This window comes from Mytilus galloprovincialis, chromosome 1, assembly GCF_965363235.1.
Source record: "Mytilus galloprovincialis chromosome 1, xbMytGall1.hap1.1, whole genome shotgun sequence".
In the NCBI taxonomy this organism is placed as follows: Eukaryota; Metazoa; Mollusca; class Bivalvia; order Mytilida; family Mytilidae; genus Mytilus; species Mytilus galloprovincialis.
The window spans coordinates 51,749,143-51,767,625 of NC_134838.1; positions in this window are offsets into that span (position 1 = coordinate 51,749,143).

Below are 18,483 nucleotides of genomic sequence, written 5' to 3' on the forward strand. Positions count from 1 at the left end.
ACTGTAAGAGATATGCACTTTGTACTTGAGCAACACGACGAGTGACTCATGGGTAGCATGATGTGTTAATCTTCTGGAATACTTGAGGTCACCCTGTGTTTTAGTATGGTTTGGGTTTTTCAGTCTTTAGTATTCATTTTTCTTTTCGTCTTTTCGTCGTTTTTTTTTTTTTGTTTTTTGTTTTTTTTGTTTGTTGTTTTTTTTGCCAAGGCATTGTTAGTTTGTTTTTGACTGTTTTACACCTCTCTTTTTCAATGTTTTAATTTTACAGATACACAGACATAAACAAATCTTTTTTTTTGTATTTTCTCTTTTGCATCAGACGTCAGAATAGAAAATAATTCTCTTCTGACTGTGGAATATCAAAGTTTTGATTCATATGGCCATATTTAAACAGGGGTCTTCAACATCCTTCAAAACCGAGAACTTATCAGTTTTCAGGAATCAAGTATCAAAACATCTTTCCCCATCGAAAATAAATCCGGAAGAGTGCTGCCATGTCACTTTATATGCTTCTGGGTTTGTTTTTTTTTTTTTATCTAATTTTAACACTTCTGTCTACTGTTAAAAAGTCCGATAAAAAAAATCACTTGACTTTAATTTCAATAAATATATGACTGGTGTATATATCGCATTTTGAAATTTCAAATATGTATGACCATTTCCGGGATTAGATATACACAAGTAATCGGAAAGCGTTTGTGAGAATTCCAGACAACAACGCTGTACCGTGGTGGTATGAATTAAACACTAAACAACATAAAACAGACAATCAAAACTTTACCACATTTTATCGGGAGGTTTCTTCGTAACATTTAAGGGTACATACTATGTATTGGTTACCTGAAAAATACAAAACTGCCCTATTGATATCGTTTCTTCGAGGTTTCTAGTAACTGTCATACAACTTACTTTTTTATCCTTTAACTTGTTTCCTGACTTCTTTTTAAGTACTTTTAAAATTTTGAAATAGAGCATAGAAAATAATGAACATGACACTTTGTGAATAACGTGTGTTCGAAAAACTTTTTTTTAGTTTCCTTCATGATGATCTCTCATACTTACACATGTAAAAGAATGTAAAAAGTCATAGAAACGATAACGTTAATTAGCTTTATTAACAAATAGGACATACAAAATAATCAAATGAATGTAAAGTCAAATTTAATGAGGGAGTTAAAACCTTAGGTTCTTACTTATTTGTCAACATGGAACTTTAGAAATGGATGTCATCAATTACTTTAGTACCGAAACACTTACAACTGAGCTGACTATTCCCTTAAGGACTTCACTCCAAGAGTAGAGTTTTAGTAAAGACAAATTTGTGGATCTGGTGGGGTTTTCTGTCATGTTTTTTTTTTAGTGTAATAAAAACTCTTTGTATGTTTTTGTTAATTTGTATGCTTTTATTAATCTCTAAAATCTCGGTTAACACTATATATTTACCTTTCGACAGTAAATCTTTACCACAGACGGAGGTGTTGTTATTACCAGCAATTGGGTCCTTGCAATAGCAGACTTGTCTGTATTGTTATAAAATACAGTTGATGGTCAAACTGAGTCGTATAAACTTAATAACACATGCCATTACTTTATCTTTACCATACTAAAATATTTTCACCACCTATTGGTCGTACAAACGTTTGATTCTGATAGTTTGGCATTGCACAAGACCATGCTTTTCTCATTAAAATTATTTGGACTTTTCATTGGTGACATTCTCGTAGATCGACATGTTGTTTCGTTTGTGTTTATGTAATTTGTGTTTTGCATAACATCATTTCGACGAATGACGCATATTCTAACTCAGCGGTCACAAACATGTTTAGCACCGCCACATTTATAACGTTCCTGTCCCAAGTCAAGACCTTGTTCATCAGTGGTTATCGTTGATTACTGTCTGTCATATTTGTTATTCGTTTATTGTTTTACTAATAAACTGGCCGATGATTTGTCGATTCAAATGCCTCAATTTGTCATCCCTTGCATTTTGTAGGTGACTTGATATGATATGGATATTTCACATTGTTGAAGGCCGTACGGTTACCATTAGTTCTTTACATCCATGACTTAGGTCTTTGTTGGATAGTTGTTTCATTGATCAATCATACGACATCTCCTTATTCGGGAGCTTATGGTGTGATTAGCCTTTTTTTGTGTTACATGTAATTTTAAAGAAACTTCTTAATTCAGCTAATTTATGTTATTTGTTCTTTTTTTAATTTTCTAACAAAATATTACATTGATAGTAGTTGATATGCACTGCTGCACTATATGATTGATTCTGCTGTGTCAAGAACACATTTACAGATTAACACATAAAAAGGGGTACATGCATCAAGTTCTGTGGTGTGGTTCACTTAACAGAGAAATTAGACAACCTGTTTTTTTGTTTTTTTTTAAAAGAACAATTGCATTATAAGCCATAGAAAACGGGTAGCATTATTTAGTTTTCATATTACATAAGACTGTCTACCATTTTAACGGCATGAATGTTTCCGTAGTCTTCATTTTTTCCTTTGTGACATCCAATTAATAAATATCCTTCAGCATCAAAGCATAAGCTAAGTGGAGATTGGATTCCAAGATCGTCCTTAACTAACTGCAGAGCAAGTAAATCTCCATTCGAATTTAAAACATGTAGTGCATTGCTACCTGAATCAGAAACTACAATGTTATTACTTGGCGTAATAGTAATTCCTTGTGGTTTAAATGTTTCTGAATACGGTTGTCCGTCAAAGATAAACTTCAAGCGACCATTTCTATGTACAGCTACTATTCTACCGTTGTTGTCATTGTCAAAGCGGTCAATTACATAGACAACATTTCTAGAATCAGTGCGAATTCGTAATGCATAACTGAACAATTTGATCCCTTTTTTGTCGAATTCTAATGTTACTTTCCGTTTATAATTACTGTCGAAAATTATCACTTGTCTGACAGAAAAATCCTTGACTGGAAACGGTGGTCCTTGTTCTCTAATTCCAACTACAACTTCATTCTCCTTGTTTACATGTATGGCCACAGATATCATCGGAGAAGTATCTAAAACAGTTTTTACTTCACCTACAGGTGATAACATTTGAATTTTGTTGTCATGGTGTTCAATAAAAAGTATTTCACCGTCTTTGTTTATTGCAATGTCACACACTTTTCTCTTTAACGTCTGCAAAATCAGCATAGCTGGTTTTAAAAGTTTCCCTTTCACTAATTGATTGTCGTTACCATTTATAATGTTTGAGCTAAAGTAAAGCAAGTTGTCGCCCGACCTAAGTAAAGTATGAACAGCTGGCAAAGTAGTTGAGAATGAATTTAAAACTGACAAAATAATTGCTAACGTTACCTCCTGGGAACCAAGTGATAACCTGATTATATCCTGAATAGAAACAACGTCATGATCTTGTGCAGATTGAAGTCCTTGATGAACTGTAACTTTACAGGAGTAACACATACGAACATCGCAGTCTTTGCATTCCCATTTAATTTCTTGTCCTTTACAGAAATAGCATGACACTGGCACTTGGGCTTTTCTTCTACTTGTGGATTCTAATGATTTCGCCATTTCTTACTGCTTTAAACATAATACTATTGTAAAATTACGTCCTGTCTGTTGTTATTAAGCAAACCGTGTCAAAGGTTTATACTTAATATACCTCGATGAACAATGTATTCATAGGACCTAAAGTCGTATGAAAAGAGTTTCTGGTAATTATTTCGTTGAGGAAATAATTGAACTAGTGTATGCATATATATCTAAATGAGTAATCTACGCCCAGTTCTTTTTAACATTATTACGAATCCATACAGTATAGTCGACATTAAATATTTCATCCTGTAATTGCTGATCGAACGTTTTACCTGCATGTAAACTTTCGGGTGTTGGCGCTGATGTTTACGGACCGTTACCGTTTGATAAATAATGAACACAGAATCATTAAACAAGTAGAAAATAAGTGCGACGGTAGAGTGGTGTACATATGTGATTTTTTATGTTTTTCATACGTACCCACTTGTAAACTAATCTTTGTCATAAATAAAGGTAACAGTAGTATATTGCTAGCTGTTCAAAACTCGTAAATCGATAAACAAAAAAAACAAAATCGGGGTAACAAACTAAAACTGAGGGAAACGCATTAAATATAAGAGGAGAACAACGACACAACATTAAAGAGTAACACACACAGAAACGGACTTAGTTAATTGATGATTTGGTGCATTATATTTTTTAATTTCAGAATCGATTATTACTATCTTCTTTCCGCGTTTTTTTATTTGGCCTTTCTCTCATCGTTGTTTTTTCTCGCACTTGCGTTGTGCGATTGTCGAAGTTCTAACGAAATGTGCCATGGTAAAGGTTATTGCATACGGCAACGCTGTCGGCGAATTAGAGTATGGAATGACAATAACTCATTAGCGTTACATTTCTGAGCGTATTCAAATTTTTTGATGATCATTTTTTCCTTTTGACGGATGAATTTTCTGTATTGTTAATTGTGTTACCTTCTGAAAATATTATTATTACTATTATCATTATTAGTCATGTTTAGTGTTGTTTTTTTTGTGCTGGTGAATGTGTTTCTATTTATTAAAAATTCTGTTGATTTGCTGAAACTTGAATACAAAAATTAATAACAAAAATGTGCAGAAAAATAAATAACCAAAATGTGATAACCGAGTAATGACAATGGACAAATTTGTCTGTATTCGTTGAATTTGTAGATTTTTCTAATTATTTTCTTTAACTTGAATCACATATTTTCTGGAAATTCTATAAGATTATCGCACCAGATGACAGGAACCGAACAACTAAAATACAACAATAAACACTTTTAAAAGTGACTCTTCTACATTCATAGACAGTTTTCTTATGTCCAGCTGTAAATCATCCTGTCAGTAAGTACATGCATGTGAAATATACAAACTGACAATAGGGTTTCAACAAAACACACGCCATTAATGACCATGCATCAACAGAAAAGGGATTGAAAGTCTTGTTTATTCATACTTAGCATGCACAGGTAAACAGTCATATGCATATCACACTATAAGGGTCTAATGAGCCGTGTGAGCAAAGGCTCTGTGGTTTAAAGGCCGTACTTTGACCTACAATGGTTTACATTTAAAAATTGTGACTTAATTGGAGAGATATATCATTGGCACAAATATCACATATTCATATATCTAGAAGCATACTTTACTATCATGAATATCACAATCATGATCATGACAAGGACAAAATGTACCTAACATTAATGAATGATTCAATGCATGAATCATGTGTATGCATGCAATGAAGGCTTTAATGCATACCTGTATTTGCATGTATGTATGTAAAGAACATACATAACATAAGGTTTACAATCTCTATATGATTTAATTAATTTGTAATAATAATTTTCTCACATCCTGGCACGTTCCCTTGTTTAATTTAAAACATACCATTACACATGTGTGTACGACAGAATGCTACTGAAAGTGCTCTGTTGTCAGATAAACTACTTCAACATTTTTAGTTTGAGATTTTTCATTTAGTTTTGCTAGGCTTAAATTTAAAATTCTTTTATCTGTTAGTTTAATATAAAACAATGTTTATTTATCATACAACAAAAGTTTCACACTGCAATGACCCCCCTTTTTTAATGTGTATACTATTGCATTGTCTTGTGTCTGGTTATGCATACCAGAGAAATCATAAATGGATCAATTTTCCATCCATTATTTAATTTTATTCTTGCTTATAAATGGTATGTCTGTTTGTTTAATTCATGCATCGTTGTTAATATAATTAGATTTTGAGGCGACTGTCATACAAGTGATACGTTAAGCGCTATAAAAACAGGTTCTGCTTAAGAAAATGACTGTTCGAAGTCAGAATATGACAGTTGTTGTTCATTCGAATTCGCTTGATGTGTTTTGCTTTTGATTTTGGCATTTTATTAGGGACTTTCCGTTTTGAATTTTCCTCGGAGTTCAGTAATTTTGTGATTTAACTTTTTACCTTGTCACAAACAAAATACTGATATTCGTTTGTAATGAAATCATAAATGATGTCACAATTTCAGGTATACTTGTCTATTACAATTTTCAGTTATTTATCTTTTAGTTTCAAGTAATAAGTATCAAAACTCTTTTTGTATTACATTTAGAGTAAATGCAATCCTAGGATTGTATTACCAACACTAATAAAGCCTACAAAGGTACAACAGACAGATGGACAAATCGTTATAACCCAACCAACTGCTCATAGTCGTAACAAGGGGAAATACATCAGTATAGACCGACAATTTTTGAAACCTAACTATCACGTTCAAAACTATGTAAAAATGGAAATCCAATAAACTAAATAATGCAGGTGTAAATCAATGCAAGTTCAACAACGTAATATCGTTCTGTCCTGTATAAGTTTTTTGACAAACGGTATGTAAACTGGTCTGGTATGATAACAAACGTTTATACAACTCAAACTAAATCCTGAAATTCAGAAAAGATAAGGCTGAAATATAAAATCAAGAAGGCCTTTTCAAATATCCGGGGGGGGGGGCAGCTGATTATATGACTGTACAAAAAAGAGGAGTACTCGGTGGTAAATATACCACACAAATTAACTCAAGCGGACAGCAATGTTTCATTAAACAACACTATATTGATGATACGCAAGTTTAAATTCAGCTGCAACGTCTTCTGGAAATACCAGCAGCTTAAAATTTAGAAATGTCTGAAATTATTCCCTGATCACAAATTTCAGTTTACTTTTATAACACCTTAAATTTTCTCTTAATTATCATTCAGCCATTTTGCTCTGGTTTTGGTTTGAAAACTCAATGATAAGAAGTGATTTTTTTCATATGTAAGTAATATATGTAGGACATGTATGAAAATGTTTACAAAACTGAGTCTCTTTTTTACAAATTATGTCTTCTTTTTTAAAATATTCTTTTATATTTTAATCGGATTTCACATATTCAATGTGTTCTTGATTTTAATCCATACGATATGATATAAACAAATACTTTATATACATGTATACAATGTCCCTAAGGAAAACGTGGCAATAGATATAAGCTACTATTATTGTACTATCTAGATATAAGAAGATGTGGTATGAGTGACAAAGAGACGACTATCGTATGAATAATACCAAGAACACAACTTAAGGTAACACAATACAAAAGCAACTAAATATAAATCAATACGCAGACATCTTATACGTTCGGAATTTGATGAGACCGTCATCAAAGTGAGAGGTTTAGCGCTATAAAACCAGGTTTAATCCACCATTTTCTACATTTGAAAATGCCTGCACTAAGTCAGGAATATGACAGTTCTTGTCTATTCGTTTTCTATGTATTTTGTCATTTGATTTTGTCATAGTATTATGGACTTTCCGATTGGATTTTCCTCTGAGTTCAGTATTTTTATGATTTTAATATCTTTTTTTTCACATCCAATTTTTTATGGTAAAATCTTTACAAAGCATAAAAAATGTCGGTATTTACCACAAAAAGCTAACCCAATCTTTAAACAGACATATTCAGAAGGGATAAAGTTATGATAATGTTGTCAGGTCATTAAAAATTGCATATTTTAGTACATTTGTAGTAATTTTGATTCACTCATACATGCTGGGTCTTTGCATCGGAAATAAGTAATTTACTCTAAAACCAGTTGTTGGTATGATACGGGTTATATTCTTCTCATATACTTTATGAGCTAGTATACATTTGTATTATTGAGCCAGTTTAGGCCCACATCCAGGTGCATGACTTTCTCGCTGTGTTGAAGACACATTAGTGGCATTCGGATGTTGTCTGCCTTTTGTTCGGGTTGTTGTTTCTTTGACATATTCCCTTTTTCCGTTCTCAATTAAATTCTGTAAGAAAGACATCGAAACTCGGGATAAGAAATGTTTTTTTATCTTTACCCTGCTACATTATTCACTACTAGGCGAGCGGGTTTGCCAAAACTATTGAGCCTGTATTCGAGAAGTGGTTGTTGTTGTTGTCTTTAATATTTTTTTTGTGTTTATTGTTTGCATATAAATACTTAAATTTTATTTCATTGTTTAACATCTTACCATGTGCTTTTAGGAGCTTGCTGTATTGTATTGGTTTTGCGAATTCATGAAAGCCCAACGATGACATGTAGTTGTTACAATTCTCGTTCGTTGGTCTCTGATTGTTTATTGTTTCAATGGCTGTCATACATATCTACTTATTGGTACATTGATACATGAGCACATTAAGCATGTCTTCCCTCTTTGTCAAACAATTCGTTTATTTTATTTTTAAAATGCGTTCTTTCTTTCACTTGTATAAATATTTGTCTAAGCCTTTTCATAAAAAAAGGTAACTGTAATTGATTACTTCTCGGTTACAAAATCTTTTTAGAAACCAGTTTTAGGGAGGAGGACTTTTTCATGATAAAAGAGAAATTGAGAAAAATCATTTCATTATTACATTCGCCAGAACTTTCAAATAACATTAAACTTTAATACTGCGCTTCCAAAAAACATGACAGAGACAGAATTAGCATTTTTCTTTAAATTGTCAGTAACTCCAAGTACTTCTAGATCTTCACCTTGTTTCTGTTTGTATGAGTAACCGGCCACGTACTCTCTGTGTTTTTGTTAGATGTACATTTATTCGTATCCTTCTGGTGAATTAAGCCTTTTACAACTGTTTTTTTTCATAATTCGTTCTAATGTTGTATCGTTACATCACTGTCCAAAAGGGGAGAGCTTGCGCCAGTAACCTAATTTCATCCTGACACATGCTAGATATATGTGCATGTCCCAAGTCAGGAATAAAGGCAACATAAGTATTTCATCAATAGAATAACCAAAAAAACATTCGAAAATTTCATTTCATCTAATATTTTTTATATTTAAAATATAATATGAACATCATTTAGGTGTAGTTGTGAAAATTTAAACATATCAATTACGTCTAATAGTTTGACAAAACAATGATTGGATTATTTCACAGCTAGTACACTATTGTGTACATATAAGTATATTCGAACCATCTGGAGTTTGGGCAGCATATGAAGCGCAATCATGGTGGGAGTTTGAGGAAACATGAACAAACTGCTTTAAATATGTTTTATTAAAAACATGTATTTTTCGCTATTTACACGTCAGTTATTATCGCAACACATATTACACAAGACTGTCTACCATTTTAACAACATGGATTTTACCGAAGTCCTCATTTTCGCAATAACCGCATCCAATCAATAAATAACCTTCAGTGTCAAAGCAAACACTTAATGTTTCATAGATTCCTAAGTCTTTGAAAATGAATTGTAGTCCAAGTAAATCTCCTTTCGAATTTATAACATGTAGTGCATCGTTATAGCAATCTGCAACTACAATGTTATCACTTGGTGTAATAGTTATTCCCATTGGTTGAAATGTTTCTAAATCCTTTGGTCCGTCGTAGGTAAACCTCAAGCGACCATTTCTATCCACAGCTACTATTCTACCGTTGGCGTCATCGTCTAAACAATCAATAACATAAACAATATTTCGAGAATCAGTGCGAATGCTCCCTGCATAACTGAACAATTTATTCCCTTTTTTGTCAAATTCTAATGTTTCTTTCCGTTGATAATCACTACCAAAAATTATAACTTGTCGGACCGAAATATCCTTGACTGGATGCGGTGGTCCTTGTTCTCGTAATCCAACTATTACTTCATTATCTTTGTTTACATGTATGGCCAATAAAATCATTGGAGTAGTATCCAAAACAGTCTTGACCTCACCCATATGCGATAGAATTTGAATAGTATTGACGTCAAATTCTTTTATAAGTATTTCACCATCTTTGTTAATTGCAATGTCAAATATCCTTCTCTCAAATGTCTGCAATATCTTTATTGATGAATTCAAAAGTTTTCCCTTCACAAATTGGTTAAAGTCAGACGGGTGACCGCAGTATTGAAAGTAAATTAAATCTTCATCCGAGCAAAGTAAAGTATTCACAGCAGGGATAGTTGTTGTGTATGAATTGAAAACTGACGAAATAACTACACACGTTACCTCCCTGGAACCTGGTGATGTCTTACTGATATCCTGAATAGAGATAACGTCATGATCTTGTGTAGACGGAAGCTTTTGATGAACAGTAACTTTACAGGAGTTACACATGCGTACATTACAATCTTCACATTTCCATTTGATTTCTTGACCCTTGCAGAAATAGCATTGAACTAGCACTTGTGCTTCTCTAATACTTGAGGATTTCCTTGATGTCGCCATTTCTACAGTTAAATAAACAACAAAACGTCACGTGTTTCACTTCTTTCGTCGTTGTAAGTAGATAAAAAAAAAGGTTGAATAGTTAGGTAATATGATCTAATTCCATTTAAAGTCTGTCTGCCAATAACCTGAACATGGATAAGATTATATGTATAAGTTTAAAGATAAAAGGCATTGATAAGATATTAATACTAAACTTTAAATCGTATTGTAGGGCTTTAACACAATCAAGTATTGTTTGAAAATTTGTTATTGTCATATTTAAAATAATTGATTTCATAAACGAAGTAGTTATATTATATGATGCTCAAAATGCATTTTTAAACCAACCATTGTCGTGAATTGATGTTCTTTTTTTTTAACAAGCAATAGAGCACTCACTATATATCACTACGCGTACGGAAATGGACAGCAGAGAGTATAACCACATGCTTAACTGTCAAGTAGTATGATTTCTATTAATTTTTAATACTTTATATGTTTTTCTATGATTGGGGGAGGGGGGAGGTCATTGTTCATGCTATTGTTTACACTACCTACCATATGGACTGAAACTGTTCTTCTCACTTGTATTATCAATATCACCTTTGTCTATGATGACTGTGTCGTGTAGAAGTAGAATCAGTTGTATTGTGCAATTGTTTTATCGTGTCTTCGCCCGACCGCTGTATTAAGTGATATCAGTAGGTGTAACATTCTCGTGATATCAAGGTATCAAAGGACAGCACGATGCATTATCTTTATGACTACTTTCCTTAAGACCACGGGAATGAGAAATAGTGTACAGGTCTTTAGGCATAATTTATCTGTATAGATAGTAAATATAAAAAAGAAGATGTGGTATAATAGCCAATGATACAATTCTTCACAAGAGAACAAGTGTGACAGATCTCAACAACTTTATGTCACCGTAGGGCCTTTAACAATGAACCGACACCGCATAGTCAGCTATAAAAGGCCCCTAAATGACAAATGTAAAACAATTTATACGAGAAATAAAAAAACGGTCAATAAAAAGAGTTTCAAACCATTTGACAGTGTGTAACTATCTAAAAAGACCAATAGTTTGCACCGAGCACAATCTGGGTCAAGATAAGATCACTCTTGTCAAACAGCTCTTAATAATATCATAGATAAATGGGTATAGGGCATAAGGGATGGTAACATTAACTAAGCAGTCCTTTTGAATTAAAAGAAAGTTTTAAATGAAGTTTATCATAAAAAAAAATAAAAAAATCCTATTTTGACAAATGAGCTTTGTAGGAAAGACGTCAAACCTATACAAGTACACGAATACCTAGATTGATTATTGAACATTCAAAAACGAAGTAAAAGTTGAAGGTTGATCTATTTTGTAGGGATCTTTTGACTACTCAATTTTCAAATAGTTACATACTTTCGTAAGAAGCTTTTCATTCCGAAATAGATTAACACATGTATTAATATTCATTCACTGACCGGATTATATATGGTACTCCTGGTGTTAAAACCTGCACCATAAGCGCCATCAATCCAGTGGTTGTAATTTAATTCATCATATATACCAAGAAAGAAGTTTTTGGGAAAAATTGGCAGACGTATTACAAATTACTAAGTACAAATTAAAAATTATAATTCCAAAAAACTTAATATCAATGAAATTGTGAATGGAAATGGGGAATGCGTCATACAGACAACAACCCGACCACAAAGCACACCAGAGCCGAAGGTCACATATGGGTCTTCAATACAGCGAGAAACTCCCGCACCCGGAAGCGTACTTCAGCTGGCCCCTAACTTTTTTTATACTAGTTCTGTGATAATGGACGTCATACTGAACTCTGAAATATACACAAGAAACTAAAATTTTAAATCATACAAGACTAACAAAGGCCAGTGGCTCCTGACTTGGGACAGGCGCAACAATGCGGCGGGGTTTAACATGTTTTCTTTTATCTCAACCCTCCCCTATACCTATGTAGAAAAAGCAAAAGCACAACAAAACGCACAGTATAACTCAGTTAGATGTCTTATTAGCGAACACATGAAATAGTTAGGTGGCAAAATTAATAAAACTAATTTATAGCAAAATATATGGTGCACATTAGAAATTTTCAAACATCTGTTAAATAACAATGACCTTGACCCATTTTAAATTAAAAATTTGGACATTTTATATTCAATTAGTCAATAGACTTGAAAAACAGTGCGCTTACCGATCCCAAACAAGGATGACGTTAAACGCATCCTGTTAAAGATTATAACAGACCCGAGACTTTTACATATTTCGTGGACAGGTATAAAGCGGCGCAAATCGTGTCTGCAAGTTACATGTTTAGCGCCTGTTTAAATTCATAGCTCATGCTTATACTACATGGAGGGGTAGTAATGAACACATAATGATAGTTCGTCTGTATCTGGTTACTTTATTATTATCATAACCTTAATTCCTTTGATACTGATCTCTTTGTCTACATGAATAGCATGTGAAATCGTGCGAGTGTCTGCTTCATCGTGCGTACAAAATAATTCTTCAATTCTAAATACTCCTTCTGAGCGGATTTAAGGTTGTTGGAGGTTCCAGCTAGATAAATTACTTCCTCGTGGATATTAAAACTGTTGATCTTCCATGATGCTGAACAATCGATTCGCCAAGGTATCTGATTAAGACTTGCTTGGTCTCACCGACTCTAAGAAACTTTATCCAGTCAGAAACAAGAACATAGGCGGATCCAGGGTGGTCCTGGGGGGCCCGGGCCCCCCCTTTCGTGGGAAAAATTTGGTTGATTATATAGGGAATCACTGATGCATGACTGGAGCGCCCCCCCCCCCTTAAGTCAGTCAGCGGGCCCCCCCTTAGGAAAAGTTCTGGATCCGCCACTGAAGAAACAATAACTTGATTCAGCTTTATGATAATCGCATTTGCGTGTGCTAGTATAAGATGTATAGCAAAAATTGTGGCACAATATTTTGTAATCATCAGACTTAGCACGAAGGTAATCTGGTCGGAAGCATCATGCAATATACTAAAATATACATGATCTGTATTCATGTAGAAGAAACCTGACATACAACACACTTATCCCATTGAATTTCAATACTTACTTCGTTTAAGGTAGCAATTCACAGTAAGGAGTTTGGTTTCGCATTTTGGCCCCGGTGGATTTTTTAAATATGAAAGTTATTGTGTAATAAAATTAATATTTAGACAGCTGAGTACTAATTTAGCCTTCAAAGATGGTTTAAAAGGACCTCGAGATTATATTCTACATGTTTTATGGGCTATTTTCTGTTTAACTCTCCGTATTTTCATAGCTAGACCGGTCATTGGTCCATAAATTAATGTTATGTTTACAAACACTTTTTTTCTTCACGAAGTTTTTGACGCAATTTTACAAAAACAATTAGATGAATGAAATATGATTTTCATTGGATTTACTGAAAGATATATGTAAAAAGTTTCAGAAAAGGTATTACTTCAAGCAATTGAAATTCTACTTTTAGCAAAATTTTGGGAAATATGTGACATCTTCCCCCCCCCCCTTTTTACAATATTTTATAGCAAATAAATGCAGATTGTTGCCATGAATGCACCTAAAGGAATTGCTATTTTACCATTTTATATATTGGATATAAAATCTATGGAAGATTCTTATTACATATGCACATATATAACACAAACACTGAGCTTTATATTGCAAGAAGCAATGAAAAGGGGAAGGTAAAATTTATGAAGGCAAATTTTAATATTTTTTCCTAACTGTTTATTGCTACCTAAGGCTTGATGGGCATAGTTTAACAGGAATGTAAATGTGTGCCATATTCCGGGTCTGAAATGTGACCGAAGAATTTGATTTGTATATAACAATTAAAACAAAACTATCAATTCAAAAAAACAATTTATGTTATAAACACAAACAACAACAAAGATTCCTAAAACAAAATAATAATCTTCAAACTTGCTGAACTATTCAAAACATGCAAATCGACCATAAAACAAGTAAAAAAGAAAAATGAGGTTAGTGACAATTGTCCTAGTTACTGACCTGATAGTGTAAGCTACAAAACGATTAATGGCACGAAATAAGACGTGTTTGAATCAAGGCAGAAATTTAAGTTGCTGTATTCTTCACATCGATTAATATTACACGAAAGATATTTGGCACACATATGAACCATGTCATATTGCTTTAATCAGAGTAAAAATCCCGTGAAAGTAACGCGTAATAAATTTGCTTTCGTTCAAAATGTGATAACTTTCAGCTAAAAAAAAATCTTACTAAAATCATGAAATACTTATACTAAAATTATATGTTTTCAACTTTCGCTCTATGATAAGTTTATTTTTTAAGCTAAATGCTAAGTATCATTTGAACACATAACACAAAGCGCAGTAATTTTATTTTTCGTCTTGAAGATGACCTGTATGGTGCGGTATTTTTGGGTACCCTAAGAAACCATAACATTTTGAAAAACGTGACCACGGAAGCGTACGACGACATTCATGATTGGAAAATATAAAGATTTTCCAATAGTTTGAATATCAATATAGCCGTGTGTTATCCGTTTTAAACTTGTTAACGCCTTGTTCGATACTTGGTGCCCTCCAAAAAGAGCAAAGTATGAAAAGTACACTGGACATCTGTATTGTATTATTGTCATTACCAGAAACGTCCAAGAAGAGAACTTCCCAATCGAACGCGATCGTATTCTCGATGATGTCTTTCTTGTGAATTGGTCAAATCAGGAAATTGAAAATGGATGGGACAAGTTAAGAAATGCGTTTCTTTCAGCCTATAGTTAACTCTTACAGTTTAAGGTGGCTCGTGGGTTAAAAAAATTCAGCAAAAAATGAAACCTTTATTTTTTCATTACAAATTGTATTTATTACACTATTAGTTATGAGGGTCTCGATGGAGGGGTCTGTTATTCTTTAAACATTTAATTTTCACCGCTTTTTTCTCTAATCTTCAAAAAACTAACCCTTTTTTTCTCTAATCTTCAAAAAAAAATTTAAGGACATTATTTTTTAATCATTTTACCCCATCCAAACCCTCAGTTATTACTTTATGATATGGTACAAAACCCCAAAAAACGATTCGGTTTGGCCCCAGATGACTTTTAAAATGTTTGTATCATTGAAAAAGCTCCAAATTATCTCCCTTTGGTGCAAAAATGCAATTTTTGTGGAATGAAATTTGAAATATCTTTTATAACTAATAGGTGACCTATATTTTTTATTATTGATTTCAAATAAGCTGTACATAAACTAAATAATTGTAAAATTTTAGCAATTTCTGTAATTACGTTATTTTTTTATTTCGATATTACCTCTATTTCTCCTATTAGCTCAACAACAAAAAAAAGGACATTAATTATAATTATAATTAACAAAAATGCATGCTTCTTCCGGAGGCAGATTATGAGCTTAAATGAACGGTGACCCCATTTTTTTTTATTCCATATTTCTTTTAAGTATATGATAAAGTTCATTGATAAAAAAAATCATAGCGAAATCATATATTAGAAAAAGACATTTGATTTATACCCAGGAGCCCCCTTAACTGCAGATGTACAACACGTTTAACTTTCATTAGTTTTATAGGTCTGAAGCCTTGAAAAACAGTTGCATTTGTTTTTAATAGGACTGCAACGAAGATCAAAATGCATTTTGGTATATAAGAAGAGCTTATTAGGCTGTTCAGTTAACCATGATATTGACAATACTTTTGAGCATTTATTATTACTTAGGTTTTTTTTTTACTTTTTAAACAATCGTACAATTTCATCTTTCAATTAAAATAAATATAAAGGCAGTCGTTGAGTGATCTGATATCAATTATAAAAAGGCATATGTAGAAATCAATAATGAACGGGAATCTAAATTCTAATACAAAATCATATTTATGTATAAACATTTCAATTTTTCATTAATATTGATATCGATATCAGTTAGATAAAACCATATAACATAGAATTGTACACACATTATTAGTTACATAGTGTGCTAGTGACCTAATACGGTATATATGGGGTCAGTAAATTCCATATGGGGTGAGAGCGAAGCTGACCCCATATATACCGTATTACGTCACTAGCACACTATGTAACGAATTTATCTTACCGACTATCTGAACGTGTGAAATTAAGACTAGTGATTCTCAAAATGAGCAAGTCTTCAATACTGTTAGCATTAATAAAATACTTCCATTGATGCCAACAATAACGATTTGTACGGTTAAATGTATTTCAGAATTTATTTCAATCTTAATAATCAATTTCTTCGTCTGTTGGAACTTTTAGAATTTCTTTCTTAGTACCGTTTTGTTTTTTATAAAGGGACATAACACCATTACTAACCGTGTATGAAATAAGCCCCGCCCCCTTCTTACCTAATATGGAATATAAAGGGACGTAACTCCACTACTAACCGTGTATGAGATAAGCCCCGCCTCCCTACTAACCTAATATCAAATATACACGGTTTGCACGCGGACGCTTTTAACCAATCATATTCCTGGAAATGTATAGGAGGTAAGATAAACATGCATACACATCCACTGTACTACATTGTACAATCTGACGATACCTATGCATTGGGTTTGAACAAGGTCATGTTTTTCTCTGACTGTTAATGAAGTCTTTACACTCAACTAATTTGATGTTGAATGTGTACTAATTGATATTACAGTCTTAGATACATGTTTTTGTAAAACAAATTCTGACAAATACAAGAAATATTGACCTAATCATTGTTCTGAAACAACTGAAAGATGAAGCAAGTTGATTTTTATCATATTTATTGAATCATATTTGTAGAATAAACGTTTCAATTCTAACAACACCACTTATTGTGTATCACTTTTTGAAGATTATCAGATAGTTAACTTTCCATTCAAGGTATCGGATATATTAGATGATTATCTATAAGTGTGAAAAATTGGTAGTGATGTAGAAGTAGATGATCAACATATGTATGATAGAAAAAAACATGACTGAAAACGCTGCTCCTTGTTCTCTCATTCCAACTACTACTTCATTATCTTTGTTAACATGAATGGATTAATTTTAACGGATTCATCAAAAGCTTTCTATTGTTTGTTATGTGGTTTTCTTATATCGAAATAACAAACTTATATTATGGTCTGTAACAAAACTACATTTCTTTATTTATAAGTAACTGATTATGAAGAAACAATGTGTCACAAAGATCAGTATTTGTCTCTGTATTTTTTTTTATATTTTTAGATAAAATAGGTTTAATGTTGGAGATGATAGTAATATATAAATCAAGGCAGATGATAACACACTGACGACTGCCAGTATTGAGATTGAAAATCCAATTGAAAATTTGAAAGTGATAGTCTAAAAATACTGGATTGGTTTGCACCAATTTAATATAGATAAATCCCAGACTTTGGCAACTACAAATAAAACATTCAGATTGGAACAAAAAGATGAAAAATTACTTCGTTTCAAAATAGATTATAAATAAGATTTTGATAAGCATATGCTAGAAATTGTTTAATTATAAAAAAAAAAGCATCACGAAAGATTAAGTACTGGAAACAATCGATAACTAACCATGCAAAATAGATTGATTAACTGCAAAAAAAGCTGAGAGAGTTCAAATAAATGAAAAACTATTAGATTTATTTATCATAATTTGAATCCTGCACAAAATAAATGGGCAAATAAAACAATGCATATTTATTATTATACAATTGTTATCAAAGGTACCTGGATAATATCTTTGAAATTGATAATGAAGACAAGAAATACTAGCTATTGCTCACAAATGATTCCCTCGCTGTGCAATTATGCTGTGAAAAGAAAATGAACAACCCGACCAAAGTTCAGAGGCGTGCTTCACCTGGCCCCTATAAAAAAAAGTGTTGTTTACATAAATCGGTTTAGCCTGATATCAAATTAGAATTGAGTGATGCATTTTATTACGCTTTACATGATCAAAAAAAATCACGAAGCACTGATAAATGAAACAATTATTTAATACATGTCCATCATGTGTTTCGATTTATACGTATTCAGTTAACAGCTGCAGGGAGATGAGAAGCGACGAATCTAAAGATGCATTACACGAAACGGCCTAACGTCATAACATATAGGAATGTTCAAGCATTGCATGTCATTTTGAACACTGTCTTCAACAGAATAATATGAAAAATAGTACACAATACATAAAAAAAACTGCTACCAGATATAGGATCAAAGTTGTTTTTTTA